At 50.7% G+C, this 14,558-nt stretch overlaps 1 protein-coding gene across 1 annotated transcript in view; it reads right to left on the bottom strand.

Moving 5' to 3' along the window:
• Positions 1 to 14,558, bottom strand: part of LOC138293656 (apolipoprotein L3-like) — a 165,081-nt gene that overhangs the window by 116,444 nt on the left and 34,079 nt on the right. Inside the window, exon 2 of the mRNA XM_069232948.1 lies at positions 483 to 578. The gene's annotated coding sequence lies outside the window, so the exon portion shown is untranslated. The remainder of the gene's footprint in view (positions 1 to 482; positions 579 to 14,558) is intronic.

Raw genomic sequence — 14,558 nt, 5'->3', positions numbered from 1 at the left:
AGCAAAGTGATCGAGACGGAGGGAGAGACCCGGAAGGCGGGACGCCTCGAGGACAGGAAGAACCAGTGGGCGACCCCCAACCCGACCGAAGAGAAATCGGGGGACCACCTACTTGCCGGCCGCGCCCCTGGAGGGACGTGGCCCTCCCAGGTACGACTACACCCTGCCTGGCAGACTCTGTCAGGTTGGCTCACAGGGAAAAGAGGGAGGGGGGGGAGAAAAGGGAGGACGGGGAGGTTTCTTTAAAGGAAGGGCATAGACCTGCAGAGAGAGGGGAAACCCGTTTACTTAACCCACGGACTGGGACACCTCCGGAGAAACCCTAGAAAGAAGAGAAGGGGTTGACCGGGACACAGGGGAAAGAAGGCACAATAAATAAATAGAGAAACCCACCACAACCAGCACCGCCGCCCTACCTGTTTCACCACCCCTACTAACCCCTATCTGACCCCTTACCTTAGCCCTACTTCATTTTCACTTACCTGATTATTTTTATTTTCCTTTCTTTTGGGGAATACGGGCGACCGGAGGACGGGAAACCAGACCGCCTCAAGACGGAGCCAAGACACCACCAGAGCCTGGAAAGAGAAAAGAAAAGGGGCTTTGAGGAAATAGAAATTAGGGCTGATCTTGTGAAGAGGAACAAGAGAGGACTGGCCAAGATATCAATAAAACAGTATTATTCCCTCAAATAGCAGTGCCTGTCGTATTCTTCCAATATCTTGCATACGTCAGATAACGAACCCATTTACAGGCCTGAAAACTTTTTTATATTCTTGGACCTTTTACCCGCTCTCCTCTTCTTCATTGGGGGGGAAAGTGCCTGGGAGCATTCCAAGGATGAATTAACACTTTGAACAGGGGGTTTGGGTAAGTCTTGTGGGGGCATATCATAGTGAACAAATTGTGTAATATTAATAAACAAAGCCAGTGAAGGTGACCCCTCCATTGAATTAGTGATTATTTAAACAATAGGTTCCAGTGGGGGCTGCTGTACAGATTTTTGAACAGCCCAGATCCTTTCTTCAACTTGCTCCAATTCAGATTCAATAGCCCCAATTACGGAGGATAAATAGCTAGTAATAGAATATTGGTCTAAAGAACCAGGCCCGCTGTAGGAAGTTGGCTCTGTATGTGCTATTTCAAAGTAAGGAATAGCATGCACAGAGTCCAAGGGTTCCCCTTAGAGGTAAAATAGTGGTAAAAAGAGATAATACTAATGCTCTATTTTGTGGTAGTGTGGTCGAGCAGTAGGCTTATCCAAGGAGTAGTGTTAAGCATTTGTTGTACATACACATAGACAATAAATGAGGTACACACACTCAGAGACAAATCCAGCCAATAGGTTTTTATATAGAAAAATATCTTTTCTTAGTTTATTTTAAGAACCACAGGTTCAAATTCTACATGTAATATCTCATTCGAAAGGTATTGCAGGTAAGTACTTTAGGAACTTCAAATCATCAAAATTGCATGTATACTTTTCAAGTTATTGACAAATAGCTGTTTTAAAAGTGGACACTTAGTGCAATTTTCACAGTTCCTAGGGGAGGTAAGTATTTGTTAGGTTAACCAGGTAAGTAAGACACTTACAGGGCTTAGTTCTTGGTCCAAGGTAGCCCACCGTTGGGGGTTCAGAGCAACCCCAAAGTCACCACACCAGCAGCTCAGGGCCGGTCAGGTGCAGAGTTCAAAGTGGTGCCCAAAACACATAGGCTAGAATGGATAGAAGGGGGTGCCCCGGTTCCGGTCTGCTTGCAGGTAAGTACCCGCGTCTTCGGAGGGCAGACCAGGGGGGTTTTGTAGGGCACCGGGGGGGACACAAGTCCACACAGAAATTTCACCCTCAGCAGCGCGGGGGCGGCCGGGTGCAGTGTAGAAACAGGTGTCGGGTTCGCAATGTTAGTCTATGAGAGATCTCGGGATCTCTTCAGCGCTGCAGGCAGGCAAGGGGGGGATTCCTCGGGGAAACCTCCACTTGGGCAAGGGAGAGGGACTCCTGGGGGTCACTTCTCCAGTGAAAGTCCGGTCCTTCAGGTCCTGGGGGCTGCGGGTGCAGGGTCTCTCCCAGGCGTCGGGACTTTAGGTTCAAAGAGTCGCGGTCAGGGGAAGCCTCGGGATTCCCTCTGCAGGCGGCGCTGTGGGGGCTCAGGGGGGACAGGTTTTGGTACTCACAGTATCAGAGTAGTCCGGGGGTCCCTCCTGAGGTGTTGGATCGCCACCAGCCGAGTCGGGGTCGCCGGGTGCAGTGTTGCAAGTCTCACGCTTCTTGCGGGGAGCTTGCAGGGTTCTTTAAAGCTACTGGAAACAAAGTTGCAGCTTTTCTTGGAGCAGGTCCGCTGTCCTCGGGAGTTTCTTGTCTTTTCGAAGCAGGGGCAGTCCTCAAAGGAGGTCGAGGTCGCTGGTCCCTTTGGAAGGCGTCGCTGGAGCAGGATCTTTGGAAGGCAGGAGACAGGCCGGTGAGTTTCTGGAGCCAAGGCAGTTGTCGTCTTCTGGTCTTCCGCTGCAGGGGTTTTCAGCTGGGCAGTCCTTCTTCTTGTAGTTGCAGGAATCTAGTTTCTAGGTTCAGGGAGAGCCCTTTAATACTAAATTTAAGGGCGTGTTTAGGTCTGGGGGGTTAGTAGCCAATGGCTACTAGCCCTGAGGGTGAGTACACCCTCTTTGTGCCTCCTCCCAAGGGGAGAGGGTCACATCCCTAATCCTATTGGGGGAATCCTCCATCTGCAAGATGGAGGATTTCTAAAAGTTAGAGTCACCTCAGCTCAGGACACCTTAGGGGCTGTCCTGACTGGCCAATGACTCCTCCTTATTATTCTCATTATTTTCTCCGGCCTTGCCGCCAAAAGTGGGGGCCGGGGCCGGAGGGGGCGGGCAACTCCACTAGCTGGAGTGTCCTGCGGTGCTGTGACAAAGGGGTGAGCCTTTGAGGCTCACCGCCAGGTGTTACAGCTCCTGCCTGGGGGAGGTGTTAGCATCTCCACCCAGTGCAGGCTTTGTTACTGGCCTCAGAGTGACAAAGGCACTCTCCCCATGGGGCCAGCAACATGTCTCTAGTGTGGCAGGCTGCTGGAACCAGTCAGCCTACACAGATAGTCGGTTAAGTTTCAGGGGGCACCTCCAAGGTGCCCTCTGTGGTGTATTTTACAATAAAATGTACACTGGCATCAGTGTGCATTTACTGTGCTGAGAAGTTTGATACCAAACTTCCCAGTTTTCAGTGTAGCCATTATGGTGCTGTGGAGTTCGTGTTTGACAGACTCCCAGACCATATACTCTTATGGCTACCCTGCACTTACAATGTCTAAGGTTTTGTTTAGACACTGTAGGGGTACCATGCTCATGCACTGGTACCCTCACCTATGGTATAGTGCACCCTGCCTTAGGGCTGTAAGGCCTGCTAGAGGGGTGTCTTACCTATACTGCATAGGCAGTGAGAGGCTGGCATGGCACCCTGAGGGGAGTGCCATGTCGACTTACTCGTTTTGTCCTCACTAGCACACACAAGCTGGCAAGCAGTGTGTCTGTGCTGAGTGAGAGGTCTCCAGGGTGGCATAAGACATGCTGCAGCCCTTAGAGACCTTCTCTGGCATCAGGGCCCTTGGTACTAGAAGTACCAGTTACAAGGGACTTATCTGGATGCCAGGGTCTGCCAATTGTGGATACAAAAGTACAGGTTAGGGAAAGAACACTGGTGCTGGGGCCTGGTTAGCAGGCCTCAGCACACTTTCAATTGTAAACATAGCATCAGCAAAGGCAAAAAGTCAGGGGGCAACCATGCCAAGGAGGCATTTCCTTACACAACCCCCCCCCAAACGAAAGAGGATGAGACTAACCTTTCCCAAGAGAGTCTTCATTTTCTAAGTGGAAGAACCTGGAAAGGCCATCTGCATTGGCATGGGCAGTCCCAGGTCTGTGTTCCACTATAAAGTCCATTCCCTGTAGGGAGATGGACCACCTCAACAGTTTAGGATTTTCACCTTTCATTTGCATCAGCCATTTGAGAGGTCTGTGGTCAGTTTGAACTAGGAAGTGAGTCCCAAAGAGGTATGGTCTCAGCTTCTTCAGGGACCAAACCACAGCAAAGGCCTCCCTCTCAATGGCACTCCAACGCTGCTCCCTGGGGAGTAACCTCCTGCTAATGAAAGCAACAGGCTGGTCAAGGCCATCATCATTTGTTTGGGACAAAACTGCCCCTATCCCATGTTCAGAGGCATCAGTCTGCACAATGAACTGCTTAGAATAATCTGGAGCTTTTAGAACTGGTGCTGAGCACATTGCTTGTTTCAGGGTGTCAAAGGCCTGTTGGCATTCCACAGTCCAGTTCACTTTCTTGGGCATTTTCTTGGAGGTGAGTTCAGTGAGGGCTGTCACAATGGATCCATATCCCTTCACAAACCTCCTGTAATACCCAGTCAAGCCAAGGAATGCCCTGACTTGAGTCTGGGTTTTTGGAGCTACCCAGTCCAGAATAGTCTGGATCTTGGGTTGGAGTGGCTGAACTTGGCCTCCACCTACAAGGTGGCCCAAGTAAACCACAGTTCCCTGCCCTATCTGGCATTTGGATGCCTTGATAGAGAGGCCTGCAGATTGCAGAGCCTTCAAAACCTTCCTCAGGTGGACCAGGTGATCCTGCCAGGTGGAGCTAAAGACAGCAATATCATCAAGATAAGCTGTGCTAAAGGACTCCAAGCCAGCAAGGACTTGATTCACCAACCTTTGGAAGGTGGCAGGGGCATTCTTTAAACCAAAGGGCATAACAGTAAACTGATAATGCCCATCAGGTGTGGAGAATGCTGTTTTCTCTTTTGCTCCAGGTGCCATTTTTATTTGCCAGTACCCTGCTGTCAAGTCAAAGGTACTTAAGAATTTGGCAGCACCTAATTTGTCTATGAGCTCATCAGCTCTTGGAATTGGATGAGCATCTGTCTTGGTGACAGAATTGAGCCCTCTGTAGTCCACACAAAACCTCATCTCTTTCTTTCCATCTTTGGTGTGAGGTTTGGGGACTAAGACCACTGGGCTAGCCCAGGGGCTGTCAGAGCGCTCAATCACTCCCAATTCCAGCATCTTGTGGACTTCCACCTTGATGCTTTCCTTAACATGGTCAGACTGTCTAAAGATTTTGTTTTTGACAGGCATGCTGTCTCCTGTGTCCACATCATGGGTACACAGGTGTGTCTGACCAGGGGTTAAGGAGAAGAGTTCAGGAAACTGTTGTAGGACTCTCCTACAATCAGCTTGCTGTTGGCCAGAGAGGGTGTCTGAGTAGATCACTCCATCTACTGTGCCATCTTTTGGGTCTGATGACAGAAGATCAGGGAGAGGTTCACTCTCTGCCTCCTGATCCTCATCTGTTACCATCAACAGATTCACATCAGCCCTGTCATGGAAGAGCTTAAGGCGGTTCACATGGATCACCCTCTTGGGGCTCCTGCTTGTGCCCAGGTCCACCAGGTAGGTGACCTGACTCTTCCTTTCTAGTACTGGGTAAGGGCCACTCCATTTGTCCTGGAGTGCCCTGGGAGCCACAGGCTCCAGAACCCAGACTTTCTGCCCTGGTTGGAACTCAACCAGTGCAGCCTTTTGGTCATACCAAAACTTCTGGAGCTGTTGGCTGGCCTCAAGGTTTTTGGTTGCCTTTTCCATGTACTCTGCCATTCTAGAGCGAAGGCCAAGTACATAGTCCACTATGTCTTGTTTAGGCTCATGGAGAGGTCTCTCCCAGCCTTCTTTAACAAGAGCAAGTGGTCCCCTTACAGGATGACCAAACAGAAGTTCAAAGGGTGAGAATCCTACTCCCTTCTGTGGCACCTCTCTGTAAGCGAAAAGCAGACATGGCAAGAGGACATCCCATCTCCTTTTGAGTTTTTCTGGGAGCCCCATGATCATGCCCTTTAATGTCTTGTTGAATCTCTCAACTAAGCCATTAGTTTGTGGATGGTATGGTGTAGTGAATTTATAAGTCACCCCACACTCATTCCACATGTGCTTTAGGTATGCTGACATGAAGTTGGTACCTCTGTCAGACACCACCTCCTTAGGGAAACCCACTCTGGTAAAGATACCGATGAGGGCCTTGGCTACTGCAGGGGCAGTAGTCGACCTAAGGGGAATAGCTTCAGGATACCTGGTAGCATGATCCACTACTACCAGGATATACATATTTCCTGAGGCTGTGGGAGGTTCTAGTGGACCAACTATGTCCACACCCACTCTTTCAAAGGGCACCCCCACCACAGGAAGTGGAATGAGGGGGGCCTTTGGATGCCCACCTGTCTTACCACTGGCTTGACAGGTGGGGCAGGAGAGGCAAAACTCCTTAACCATGTTGGACATATTGGGCCAGTAGAAGTGGTTGACTAACCTCTCCCACGTCTTGGTTTGTCCCAAATGTCCAGCAAGGGGAATGTCATGGGCCAATGTTAGGATGAACTTCCTGAACAGCTGAGGCACTACCACTCTCCTAGTGGCACCAGGTTTGGGGTCTCTGGCCTCAGTGTACAGGAGTCCATCTTCCCAATAGACCCTATGCGTTCCATTTTTCTTGCCTTTGGACTCTTCAGCAGCTTGCTGCCTAAGGCCTTCAAGAGAGGGACAGGTTTCTTGTCCCTTACACAGCTCTTCCCTTGAGGGTCCCCCTGGGCCTAAGAGCTCAACCTGATAAGGTTCAAGCTCCAAAGGCTCAGTTCCCTCAGAGGGCAGAACTTCTTCCTGAGAAGAGAGGTTCCCTTTCTTTTGCTGTGTTGCAGTTGGTTTCCCAGCTGACTTTCCTGTTCTCTTGGTAGGCTGGGCCATTCTTCCAGACTCCAGCTCTACTTGTTCACCCTGTGCCTTGCACTGTGCTCTTGTTTTCACACACACCAGTTCAGGGATACCCAGCATTGCTGCATGGGTTTTTAGTTCTACCTCAGCCCATGCTGAGGACTCCAGGTCATTTCCAAGCAGACAGTCCACTGGGATATTTGAGGAGACCACCACCTGTTTCAGGCCATTGACCCCTCCCCATTCTAAAGTAACCATTGCCATGGGATGTACTTTTCTCTGATTGTCAGCGTTGGTGACTGTGTAGGTTTTTCCAGTCAGGTATTGGCCAGGGGAAACCAGTTTCTCTGTCACCATGGTGACACTGGCACCTGTATCCCTCAGGCCCTCTATTCTAGTCCCATTAATTAAGAGTTGCTGTCTGTATTTTTGCATGTTAGGCGGCCAGACAGCTAGTGTGGCTAAATCCACCCCACCCTCAGAAACTAGAGTAGCTTCAGTGTGGACCCTGATTTGCTCTGGGCACACTGTTGATCCCACTTGGAGACTAGCCATACCAGTGTTACCTGGATGGGAGTTTGGAGTGGAACCTTTCTTGGGACAGGCCTTGTCTCCAGTTTGGTGTCCATGCTGTTTACAGCTATGACACCAGGCCTTTTTGGGATCAAAGTTTTTACCCTTGTACCCATTGTTTTGTGAAGAGGCTCTGGGCCCACCCTCCTGTGCAGGTTTTTGGGGGCCTGTAGAAGACTCTTTACTATTTTTAGTTTTGGTTGTCTCATCACCCTTCCCCTGGGGAGTCTTTGTGACCCCTTTCTTTTGGTCACCCCCTGTTGAAGTCTTGGACACCCTTGTCTTGACCCAATGGTCCGCCTTCTTTCCCAATTCTTGGGGAGAAATTGGTCCTAGGTCTACCAGATGCTGATGCAGTTTATCATTGAAACAATTACTTAACAGGTGTTCTTTCACAAATAAATTGTACAGCCCATCATAATTACTTACACCACTGCCTTGAATCCAACCATCTAGTGTTTTCACTGAGTAGTCAACAAAGTCAACCCAGGTCTGGCTCGAGGATTTTTGAGCCCCCCTGAACCTAATCCTATACTCCTCAGTGGAGAATCCAAAGCCCTCAATCAGGGTACCCTTCATGAGGTCATAAGATTCTGCATCTTGTCCAGAGAGTGTGAGGAGTCTATCCCTACACTTTCCTGTGAACATTTCCCAAAGGAGAGCACCCCAGTGAGATCTGTTCACTTTTCTGGTTACACAAGCCCTCTCAAAAGCTGTGAACCATTTGGTGATGTCATCACCATCTTCATATTTAGTTACAATCCCTTTAGGGATTTTCAACATGTCAGGAGAATCTCTGACCCTATTTATGTTGCTGCCACCATTGATGGGTCCTAGGCCCATCTCTTGTCTTTCCCTCTCTATGGCTAGGATCTGTCTTTCCAAAGCCAATCTTTTGGCCATCCTGGCTAACTGGATGTCCTCTTCACTGGGGCTATCCTCAGTGATTTCAGAGGTGTTGGTCTCTCCTGTGAGGGAACCAGCATCTCTGACTATTATTTTAGGAGTCAGGGTTTGAGGGACCCTGTTCTCCCTAGATAGGACTGGTAGGGGGGAATTGTCCTCCAAGTCACTATCCTCTTCCTCTGAGTTGCCACCCTCAGAGGGGTTGGCCTTTTCAAACTCTGCCAAAAGCTCCTGGAGCTGTATTTTGGTAGGTTTGGGGCCCATTGTTATTTTCTTTATTTTACAGAGTGACCTTAGCTCCCTCATCTTAAGATGGAGGTAAGGTGTGGTGTCGAGTTCCACCACAGTCACATCTGTGCTAGACATTTTGCTTCTAAAAGTTGGAATACTTTTTAAGAATCTACAACTGGTTCTAGAATCTAATTCAAACTTTTACAAACTTTTAAACTCTAAAAGAAATGCTAAACAGGATCTAACACAAGGCCCTAGCAGGTCTTTTAAGAATTTAGAAAACTTTTCAAATTGCAAAAATCAATTTCTAATGACAATTTTGGAATTTGTCGTGTGATCAGGTATTGGCTGAGTAGTCCAGCAAATGCAAAGTCTTGTACCCCACCGCTGATCCACCAATGTAGGAAGTTGGCTCTGTATGTGCTATTTCAAAGTAAGGAATAGCATGCACAGAGTCCAAGGGTTCCCCTTAGAGGTAAAATAGTGGTAAAAAGAGATAATACTAATGCTCTATTTTGTGGTAGTGTGGTCGAGCAGTAGGCTTATCCAAGGAGTAGTGTTAAGCATTTGTTGTACATACACATAGACAATAAATGAGGTACACACACTCAGAGACAAATCCAGCCAATAGGTTTTTATATAGAAAAATATCTTTTCTTAGTTTATTTTAAGAACCACAGGTTCAAATTCTACATGTAATATCTCATTCGAAAGGTATTGCAGGTAAGTACTTTAGGAACTTCAAATCATCAAAATTGCATGTATACTTTTCAAGTTATTGACAAATAGCTGTTTTAAAAGTGGACACAGTGCAATTTTCACAGTTCCTAGGGGAGGTAAGTATTTGTTAGGTTAACCAGGTAAGTAAGACACTTACAGGGCTTAGTTCTTGGTCCAAGGTAGCCCACCGTTGGGGGTTCAGAGCAACCCCAAAGTCACCACACCAGCAGCTCAGGGCCGGTCAGGTGCAGAGTTCAAAGTGGTGCCCAAAACACATAGGCTAGAATGGATAGAAGGGGGTGCCCCGGTTCCGGTCTGCTTGCAGGTAAGTACCCGCGTCTTCGGAGGGCAGACCAGGGGGGTTTTGTAGGGCACCGGGGGGGACACAAGTCCACACAGAAATTTCACCCTCAGCAGCGCGGGGGCGGCCGGGTGCAGTGTAGAAACAGGTGTCGGGTTCGCAATGTTAGTCTATGAGAGATCTCGGGATCTCTTCAGCGCTGCAGGCAGGCAAGGGGGGATTCCTCGGGGAAACCTCCACTTGGGCAAGGGAGAGGGACTCCTGGGGGTCACTTCTCCAGTGAAAGTCCGGTCCTTCAGGTCCTGGGGGCTGCGGGTGCAGGGTCTCTCCCAGGCGTCGGGACTTTAGGTTCAAAGAGTCGCGGTCAGGGGAAGCCTCGGGATTCCCTCTGCAGGCGGCGCTGTGGGGGCTCAGGGGGGACAGGTTTTGGTACTCACAGTATCAGAGTAGTCCGGGGGTCCCTCCTGAGGTGTTGGATCGCCACCAGCCGAGTCGGGGTCGCCGGGTGCAGTGTTGCAAGTCTCACGCTTCTTGCGGGGAGCTTGCAGGGTTCTTTAAAGCTACTGGAAACAAAGTTGCAGCTTTTCTTGGAGCAGGTCCGCTGTCCTCGGGAGTTTCTTGTCTTTTCGAAGCAGGGGCAGTCCTCAGAGGAGGTCGAGGTCGCTGGTCCCTTTGGAAGGCGTCGCTGGAGCAGGATCTTTGGAAGGCAGGAGACAGGCCGGTGAGTTTCTGGAGCCAAGGCAGTTGTCGTCTTCTGGTCTTCCGCTGCAGGGGTTTTCAGCTGGGCAGTCCTTCTTCTTGTAGTTGCAGGAATCTAGTTTCTAGGTTCAGGGAGAGCCCTTTAATACTAAATTTAAGGGCGTGTTTAGGTCTGGGGGGTTAGTAGCCAATGGCTACTAGCCCTGAGGGTGAGTACACCCTCTTTGTGCCTCCTCCCAAGGGGAGAGGGTCACATCCCTAATCCTATTGGGGGAATCCTCCATCTGCAAGATGGAGGATTTCTAAAAGTTAGAGTCACCTCAGCTCAGGACACCTTAGGGGCTGTCCTGACTGGCCAATGACTCCTCCTTGTTATTCTCATTATTTTCTCCGGCCTTGCCGCCAAAAGTGGGGGCCGGGGCCGGAGGGGGCGGGCAACTCCACTAGCTGGAGTGTCCTGCGGTGCTGTGACAAAGGGGTGAGCCTTTGAGGCTCACCGCCAGGTGTTACAGCTCCTGCCTGGGGGAGGTGTTAGCATCTCCACCCAGTGCAGGCTTTGTTACTGGCCTCAGAGTGACAAAGGCACTCTCCCCATGGGGCCAGCAACATGTCTCTAGTGTGGCAGGCTGCTGGAACCAGTCAGCCTACACAGATAGTCGGTTAAGTTTCAGGGGGCACCTCCAAGGTGCCCTCTGTGGTGTATTTTACAATAAAATGTACACTGGCATCAGTGTGCATTTACTGTGCTGAGAAGTTTGATACCAAACTTCCCAGTTTTCAGTGTAGCCATTCTGGTGCTGTGGAGTTTGTGTAAAACAGACTCCCAGACCATATACTCTTATGGCTACCCTGCACTTACAATGTCTAAGGTTTTGCTTAGACACTGTAGGGGCACAGTGCTCATGCACTGGTACCCTCACCTATGGTATAGTGCACCCTGCCTTAGGGCTGTAAGGCCTGCTAGAGGGGTGTCTTACCTATACTGCATAGGCAGTGAGAGGCTGGCATGGCACCCTGAGGGGAGTGCCATGTCGACTTACTCATTTTGTTCTCACTAGCACACACAAGCTGGTAAGCAGTGTGTCTGTGCTGGGTGAGGGGTCTCTAGGGTGGCATAATACATGCTGCAGCCCTTAGAGACCTTCCCTGGCATCAGGGCCCTTGGTACCAGAGGTACCAGTTACAAGGGACTTATCTGGATGCCAGGGTGTGCCAATTGGGGAATCAAAAGTACAGGTTTAGGGAAAGAACACTGGTGCTGGGGCCTGGTTAGCAGGCCTCAGCACACTTTCAATTGTAAACATAGCATCAGCAAAGGCAAAAAGTCAGGGGGCAACCATGCCAAGGAGGCATTTCCTTACACCCGCCTTCCCCCTTTTGGAGACTGTTCTTTCTTTTCTCCATTCTGAATAATAGTCACACACGCCTCCTAGAAGAGAAAGGACAACAACAGTACCTTCAAACCTCAACGTGTGTTTTGCGCAACAAAAACAACACAGCGCAATAGTAAAGTTCCACCCCCACAAGGGGACAAAAGATCCTAGGCCAGGGAGCCAGTAAGCCAAAAAGCCCCCCCCCAACAAAGTACAAGTACCTTTTAGCGACTTCCAGGAAAAATTACCTCCAGATGAAACAAAGTGAATGTTAGGGGGGCCCAGCCCAGCCTCTTCCTGACGATGACGGGCGAAGGACGGGCCCGCCCTTGGCCCGGGCTTTGCCCGGGCGCCGCGCGCGCCCCCCAGAGCGGGAGCGCAATAAAATATTTAAAGGGGCTCAAAGCCCGCCCCTTCCTCCAGGCTCCAGCACCAAAACAGCGGTCCCCGCGAGGCGGGAGTGCGATAAAATATTTAAAGGAGCTCAAAGCCCACCCCTTCCTCCAGGCTCCAGGCACCAGCACCAAAACAGCGGTCCCCGCGCGTCCCGCGAGACAGGAGCGCAATAAAATATTTAAAGCGCCTCAAAGCCCGCCCCTTCCTCCAGGCACCAGCAGCAAAACAGTGGTCCCCGCACGTCCAGTCACTATTTTCAGGTCGAGACTACAGCTCCTCGAATGCATCACATTATTAAACAAAAGCTCAAGACTGGAAAATATGGTTGCTGGTGAATCAGATAACATTTTATCCTGCTAGGGCGAACATCTCTGCCTGAAGTAAAATGTGGACTTTTTGCCACACCCTACCAAATAAACAGAAACATTCCTTTACTCTGATACCAACTGCACATTGTTCTCTCTCTTACATGCACATCATTCACACAAAGCGTTCAGGAAGGTCACTGCTCATCATGGAGAAGCCGTGCACGTGTTATTCATGGCAACTGGACAAACTGCAAGTGGACCTGAAGTGCACTCTGCTACAGCCCTGCCACGTTTACCAGCTCCATGCGTGATGTGCCGCTCCAGTCTAGGTTTTTCTTTGAATTCTGGGACTTGTAGTTTTGTTTATTCCTTTACAAAACATGACCACAAGTCACAGAATTCAAAGGAAAAAAGCCTGGACATGGGCAGCACAACACACACGGAACATGGAAACTTGACAGCTATGATAACAGGTGGCCACAAGGACGGTGTGGCCAGGTGCCAAAGATGGCGGACGTCTAACTCCGCAGCTCCGGGCCCATAATTTATTTCTACTAACGGCTGCAATTGGCACCAATACACCGCTCCAGTGAAGTTCACACTACGAAGAGCGCAGATTGCACCAGAGGCAGAGCGGTGGATGCAAGGCGGCCCCTCGGGGACTGTGGCGGGGCTGCGATCGGGCTGGGCCGCAGCGTGTGATGGCCAAGTACTGGGCCTCCCGTGCTGCTACTCCCGGCGGGCTGTCTTGGCTGCCCTGATAGACTGGTTTGACCCCCAGCAATGGACCGGGAGCCTCTGGAGCAGCCTGGCTAAATACTAAGGTGAGGAGAGGGCCGGGCCAGGATCCAGAGGTGCGGACGGGGCTGCGACCTAGCTGTGGAGGTGTCAGGCTGGGCCGTGCTTTTTGGATACCAGAGTGGGGCGTGGCAGTATGCCCTGCCCCTGAGAGGCCCATTGATCCACAGAGGGCCCTGAAGGAGAGGTGAGGCCCTAATTGCTTCCTGCCTTACCTGCCCCCCCCCCCCCCCCCGGTGGTGAGGCAAAGGCCTCTGGGGTGGCTCACTTGAATGGTAGAATATGGGGTGGGCCTTGTTGGGATCCGGAGATGCGAATGGGAGTGCCAGCCTAATTGCGGAGAAGCCAGGCTGGGCGGTGCTCTTTAGTGGCCAGACTCTAGCATGGTCATAGACCTTGCCCCTGTGCGGTTCGCTGACATACGGAGGGCTATGGGGGGCACCAGAGGTAATAAGCTGCTGGTGTCAGCCCAGGAGAGGGGCGCTGACCTGGCTCGATGAGGACCAACAGTCCGAGGTGCTGGGTGAAGCTCGTGGCCCGTCAGGCTGTCCCATGAGAGCCTTTTAAACACCATGACTGGACACCTGCGAGGACTGGCTGGAAACAGGCGGGGGCCAAGTCATTTCATGCAAAGCTCCTGCCTGGGGTCCAGAGATCGGGCACCAAGTAAAGATACCCAGAGGCCAATGTTGGGACACCGCGTGGGCGGCGGAGGTGGGAGACCCTCCCCATGGAGAACACTTGCCTCAGATCCTTGTCTTCGCTTTCATTATGTGGAGCACCAAACCTGAGCCCCCAAGGTTGGAAGACTGCCTGCGGTTGCTTTCCACACCCTCGGAGGACTCTGCGGCCTTGACTCCTGCCGTCTGCATTCCCCCACAAAGGTGACACCGCCAATAAACAAACTGAACATTATTTTGCAGGAAATGCGTGACTCAAGGGTAGCTGTGGAACAGCAACTTGGGGTCCTTACCATGGATATCAGTCTGCTTAAGGACGATCACCATAAACTTGCAGACAGGGTCAAATCGACAGAACAAACATTAGCCACTTTAACTCCGGAGCATGAGCACATGGATCAATGTTGGCCCAGTTATGTAAACAAATGAAACAACTTCAAGAGCATGCTGAAGAGGAGGGCAGGGCACACAGGAATAATATCCGCATAGCGGGTATGCCAGAGGGTGCCAAAGGCACCCAGTCCACTCAATTCATTGAGACATGGCTGTAATCTCAGGTGGCTCCAAAGGGGCTGCCTGCCATCTTCATAGTGGAGCAGGCACATCGAGTACCTACCAGGAAGCAAGATCTGGGTGCCCCCTACCCGTGGTCGATAGTAGCAAAAATTTTGAACTTCAAAGACATGCTATTCCGAGCAGCCTGAGAACTTGCACCACTCCCCATTAAAGAAACAGGAATGTCCATATACCCGGAATACACAGTGGTAGTACAATGAAAGAGGGCCTCCTTTCAGGAAGTGAAATATCAGCT

Source organism: Pleurodeles waltl, chromosome 4_2, assembly GCF_031143425.1.
Source record: "Pleurodeles waltl isolate 20211129_DDA chromosome 4_2, aPleWal1.hap1.20221129, whole genome shotgun sequence".
Classification (NCBI taxonomy): Eukaryota; Metazoa; Chordata; class Amphibia; order Caudata; family Salamandridae; genus Pleurodeles; species Pleurodeles waltl.
The sequence above is the reverse complement of the archived record's forward strand: the minus strand, read 5'-3'. Positions and strand labels throughout refer to the sequence as shown.